This window comes from Argentina silus (assembly GCF_951799395.1).
Source record: "Argentina silus genome assembly, chromosome: 1".
NCBI classification, from domain to species: domain Eukaryota; kingdom Metazoa; phylum Chordata; class Actinopteri; order Argentiniformes; family Argentinidae; genus Argentina; species Argentina silus.
The window spans coordinates 38171571-38177570 of NC_139655.1; positions in this window are offsets into that span (position 1 = coordinate 38171571).

The window sequence follows — 6000 nt, forward strand, 5'->3', positions numbered from 1 at the left end:
GACAATGGCCTAAAACATACTGCCATAGCAACTAGGGAGTTTTTCATGGCCAAAAAGTTGTTGAGAGTAAAGTGTAAAGTGTGGAGAAAACAAGGAACTGCCAAATATTCACAGCATACCATCTCATCTGTGAAATATGGTGGAGGGGGTGTTATGGCTTGGACATGTATGGCTTCCACTGGAACTGGCTCACTTGTCTTCATTGACGATGTAACTGCTGACAGCAGCAGCAGGATGAATTCTGAAATGTACAGAAATCTTGTCAGCTCAAGTACAAGCAAAATACATCAGGACAATGACCCAAAACATACTGTCATTCAGGGCCAACAAGTGAAAAGTTGTTGACTGGCCAAGTCAATCTCCAGATTTAAATCCGTTTGAACATGCATTTCATTTGCTGAAGAGGAGACTTCAGGCAAAACGTCCTCAAAATTGCTGCTGACAACTGAAGATGGCTGCAGTACAGGCCTGGCAGAGCATCACCAGAGAACAAACCCAGTGTCAGGTGGGGTCAGTGGAGCACAGCTTTTAGGCAGTTATTGCATGCAAAGGATTGTTGATCAAATAATAAACATGAGTGCTTAATTTGGACATTTGATAAATCTGTCCCATTACTTTTGAGGACCCTAAAATAGCGGGACTATGTCTAAAAAGTGTTATAATTTCTGAATGGTGAAACCAATATGTACACAAATACCATAAAATAAAAGCTGAAAGTCTCTACTTTAAAATCATAGTAATTGCTTGGATTTCAAATCCAAACTTTTGGAGTGTCGAGCCAAATGAAAAAAAAATGCTGCGCTGTCCTATTACTTACACAGGGTGACCTTTTTAACTTTCTAGCAATCTTTTTCTTTTAAAAAAATATTTTGTTTTCTGTTGTACCTGCGATGCCCCAAATATCTACGGTATAAAATAAAAAACTTGATCACCCAAAAAGGCTTGTTTACTAGGCTTGTTTACTAGGCTCGAAGCCCCGGGCTTTGAGCACTAGCTGGTAAGTCTTGGCATGCACTGGCACCACTGTCGAAAAGTGGCTAGTGACAATAGACCATTAGGCTCTTCATGATTTGGGCCTCCAAAAGCATTAGCTAAATTGATTGAACAACCTTGTCCTAACGCTTTGGACTTGTGTTACTATTGGTAACAGTGGGAGTACATGCCTAATGCGCATTGACTCATTTAACCAATTGAAACAGATGATTGTGTTCATATATTGATTGAATAATTGTTTAAAGGGGCAGTCCAGTGAAAACTGGGATTTATATAGAATTTCTAATATCACATTTGAACCAAAGTAGATGAAATTAGCGTCACTAAAGTAGGACAAATCTATATTATTGCTGTGTCTGTTGAGCTTTACCTGAAAGTACAAGGATCTGTCCTGAATCTGAATCAGTCTGGGTTTTTTTGCCTAATGCGACCTGACGTCACATCGTCGCTCATTAACATCTGCCAATAACGTGTTGATCTCAGTTTTCTAATCCCTCCCATGACTGCCACAAAAGAAAGTTATGCTAGCTACTGCATGAGACACATTCCCATACTCAGGTTAAAACAAGTAAACAAGCAGCTCTGAAAATAAACATAACCATGTAATAAGTGAAATTGTGATGTTATTGTCAGGGTTTAGAGTGCACCCTTGTAAACTCCACCCAATTCAGGATTCAGATTTCCCCCAGCACAAAACCCAAACACAGAAGAGCCGGACAGGTAAGTAATGCGCAATAAATACTTATTAAATACTTATGCGCAATAAATACTAAATTACACCACTTCATAAAGTACAAATACTGGACACCCCTCTTTTTACTACCACCCTCCACAGCACTGCCCCTACTCCTCCCTTTATCAGCCTAACTATGCTAGCCTAGTAGAGCGCCCCCCATAGGTAGATTTACGCTCCCTATGAAGTCACTGCACGCTAATACTGGTAAAGCACTGCAAATGTCACTCTAACACTGCCTTGACCCACCTGCTGAAATCAGAGCAATTGAGTTGGCTGGACTGCTCTTTTAATTGGTTTGAGTCAGGGTTGAAATGATGGTATGTTCGTTTGGTTCTTGGGAACTCGTAGTTGCCAGTTGGTAAAGTCATAACTCCGACATGAATGCATTCCCTTATGAAGCTGGAAACAACTCCTCAACCAATGAGATTTTGTTTTGCAATCCATAATACTTTGAACTCCAACTTGAAGGGTCATTCTAGTGGTTATTTCCCACTCTGAAACTCAACTTGAGTTTCCTACAACTGCCAAACACACCATAAGTCTGTACTCATACACTTTTGCTCATGCTGAAAATTAGGGATGAGGTTTGTGATTGGACGGTGTGGGGAAAATCTAGAAAACAATCTTGTGTGAGGCAGCCCATAGCTGAAGCCAGTGTTGCTACTTCCACACTGCTGACTGAGGATCTGTTGAGGGTCATATGATGTCCTTACAATGATCATTTACTATGTTTGATGATCTGCCCTTAAATAAGTATGGTTACCAATTGATGGTGTATCCACTACAATGTAAGGACAACAGGTGGTTCAGATTAAAAAACATTGCCAGTTGCAATGTGTTCCTTGCCATTGGTTAAGTTTGGGAGAAACTCCCACCACCCCTGGCCCTGTTGCCCTCCCACCCCATTCCCCAGCCCTTCTATATCAAGTTTGTATCAAATGTCACTAGCTAGCTAAAATTGGTTTGGGGACGTTTACAGCCACACACTGAAAAATCTAGAGGAGTCCAACTCAAGCCATGCCGTCCCATTTAACATTTGCCCTGTATCGCCATCCTTAAGAAATGTAGCCACACTGACCTGTAGATCTTTGACCTAGGGGCAGCCATTGCTTGACTCTTGGTCTGGGAGTAAGGGTGGGATTGCCTGGTAATCCTGACAAGCCCCTCACTGACCCAAGCATCTGATGAAAATGCCAGTAGTTTAGAGACTGGGACTTACAGGGTTTCTGAATGGCCAGATGGCGCCCACCAAATCCCGCCCTTACATCATATGATAAGTATGTTAATGTAATCCCCCCCCCACCAGGAGCTCCTGGTGAACAAGACTTAAGGAGATCCTGCCTTCTTCTCACTCTGACTCAGCTGAATAACATGCATTGACCCCAAGGCAACTCTGCATACAAGGGGAGGTGAATGAGCTGGATGGGGAGAGGGAGATGATTTGAATGCTTAGAGGTTGGTGGTTTGTTTATATTAGCCGCTGCAATGCTTGCACAAAATGTTATTGTGGGAATGTTTTGCCAGTAATACTTATGTGACAAAATAAAATGACTTGCCCCCAAAACTGGCCTTGATAGGTTATAAGCTGTTATCTAGCACTCTGCATATCCTCTGTCTGCTGTTTTTCTCATTTTCAGCCTTACATTATACACACTTAAACCATTCTTTGGAAGAAGTCATAATGGTACAATAGTGTATCATGGAGTTTCTTCTCTTTCCGAACAGTGTCGTGTGTGTTAAGCATTCCTAGTCATAGTTGATGTTTAGAGGAGGTCAATGAGATGTTACGTTAACAGTGACATGATGTCTAACAGGCACTTCTCTCAGCTTGTATTGGCTCATTTTATAAATCAATACAAGAATGTACAGCAGTCCATTTGTTGGCACTGGCAATGAAGAGAGACACTGAACCAGTACATTGTCCCAAAGGACATGACAACTGTAGATATCTTTGGCAATGTGATAAATCTCTCTCTCTCTTTCACACAGACACACACACGCACATACGTATACGCACATATGCACACACACACACACACACACACACACACACACACACACACACACACACACACACACACTGTATCACTTTCTCTCTCTCTCCAGAGCTTTGCAAAAAGAGTCCTTTATTCGATTGTCATTTGATTTAAACTAATCCCTGTCATGCATGCCAGAGATAATCTGAAACAATGGACTAAATTAGCCACAGAGTCAAAGGGATTTGTTCTTGAATATCAGGCACAAAAACAATGGACATGGGGACATGTGAAATATGAGGATTAACACTAAAGACTAGGGATTGAATTGAATTGAATAATTACAGTTGTAAATATTGCTTTGTTTCAGATCCAGTGAGTTTGCGATCCTGTGCTTTAGAGAGAAGTGTATGCAGACACACTAAATAATGTGCCCTCTCTCCTCTATAGCAAAGCCACATATTATAACTCAAGAACTCAAGTTTCAATTTAGTGCCATACAATACTGAGGTGTTATTATGTCTCACCAACTGAAGTTACCTTCAGCCTCTCTCCCTGCTCACCAAGCCCTACAATACCATCACAAAAATAATCCAAGTAGCAAGTTTAACCTGTCACATGTTCATTAATAAAAAGCTCTGTCCACATGGCCAGTCCCGTCTGTGGTGCTTCTAGAGGGACCATATGCTCCAGGTCTGTCCACCCCAGGGCAGTACAGTTGGGCATTAGCTGGGCAGTTGGGCGGCCAGCCTGCTATGGCTTTGGACATGAGGGACCATTTGTGGAATTCCCATCGTTTGTAATAATGGAGTGGTATAATAGTGAGGTTTAGCCAATCTGTGTGTTGGTAGATTTTGATGATACGCTTCTTTTTCCCATCCTTGTCTGCCCAAGGTTGGACTCGAACCCATGTAACCCAAGATGATATAGGCCAACTTTAGAAGCTAGCATACTAACCATTACCCGACCAAAACTATGCATTGGATGGGGGAATGAAAGTTCATGGAATGAAATATACCTCTTGATTATAATGACCTGTGAAATACTGCACCTCAGTGAGAGAAGAATAACTGTCTGTGCCTTATCATAACCAAAACAACCTAGGCTATTACTTTGTTGCGCTGTAATCCAATTTTGAATATTGATATGTTGCTGACATCACAACATGAACATTTCAAAAGTGGATTATAGTACATACGTAATAAAGTAATTGGGGGTCCCATGGTTACACATATATGGCTATCAAGTAACAAAGTGAGGGAATCAAATATTTCAAAACTGTCACTTTGGAAATCATATTAATTTGTTGTTGTTGTTGTTGTTGTTGTTGTTGTTTTACATAACTGAGAACAGAGGTTAGAGGGTGCAGGTGAGCACATGCAGTTGCGAAGAGTAGCACATTTCTTTGAGGTGACAATCACACCAGAGATGAGGAAATGGGAGATAGTGGACAGGTTGTTTCCATTATTACAGCACAAAAAGGAGGCAGGGGATACATGGATACAAGTTTTGCTTACTATTAAGTGCAGGAGTTGAGGATTGAGAGAGAACTGTTACACATTCAGGGGTAACATAGTAATTTGAGGCATGTAAATAAAGTGAAGCAGGGTGAGAAGTTTGACCAGTTGGTCAGAGACCCTATTGCTGTTCATGGGAGGATTATGTTGGTCCTTGCATTGAACTTAAGATGAAAGAGTTTGACCTAAAAGTCTAATTAAAAATCTAGTTAAGAGTTGAATTGGCAGATCTAAAGGAGAATAGGAGTGAATGACAAGAGGAGTTGGAAGAGGATTTCTGTCTAGTTATTCATCCACTGACATTTGCTAAGGAACCAGTTTCCACCAGTGATAAGGTCTGTGTTAGCCCAGTGACAAGTCAGGTGCCCAGTGTGGTTTTGGCAATTGCACTTCTACAGTGGATGACCGAAAAATGCTGACCGCTCACCATAATTAAGAAAACCCCCAAAACAAGCCTATAGCTCCAAATTCATTGGATGGTTGTTTCATCATGCAGTAAGACAATGACCCAAAACATACTGCCATCACAACTAGGGAGTTTTTCAGGACCAACGCTACAAGTCTGTGTCACAGGGTGGAGTGGTGTGGACCCAAGTGCAGGAGTCAAGGTTTGCAATAACCCAAGACGTAGGTACTTTTCTAGATACCTTAGGAGGTACATACAATGTTGGAGGCTCAAAACTGAACATAGAGTAACAAAAGGACCAGGCTTATATGCTGGTCAAATAACAGGGCACAGGTGGTGCCAATTAACGAAAAGAGATATCATAAGAAAACA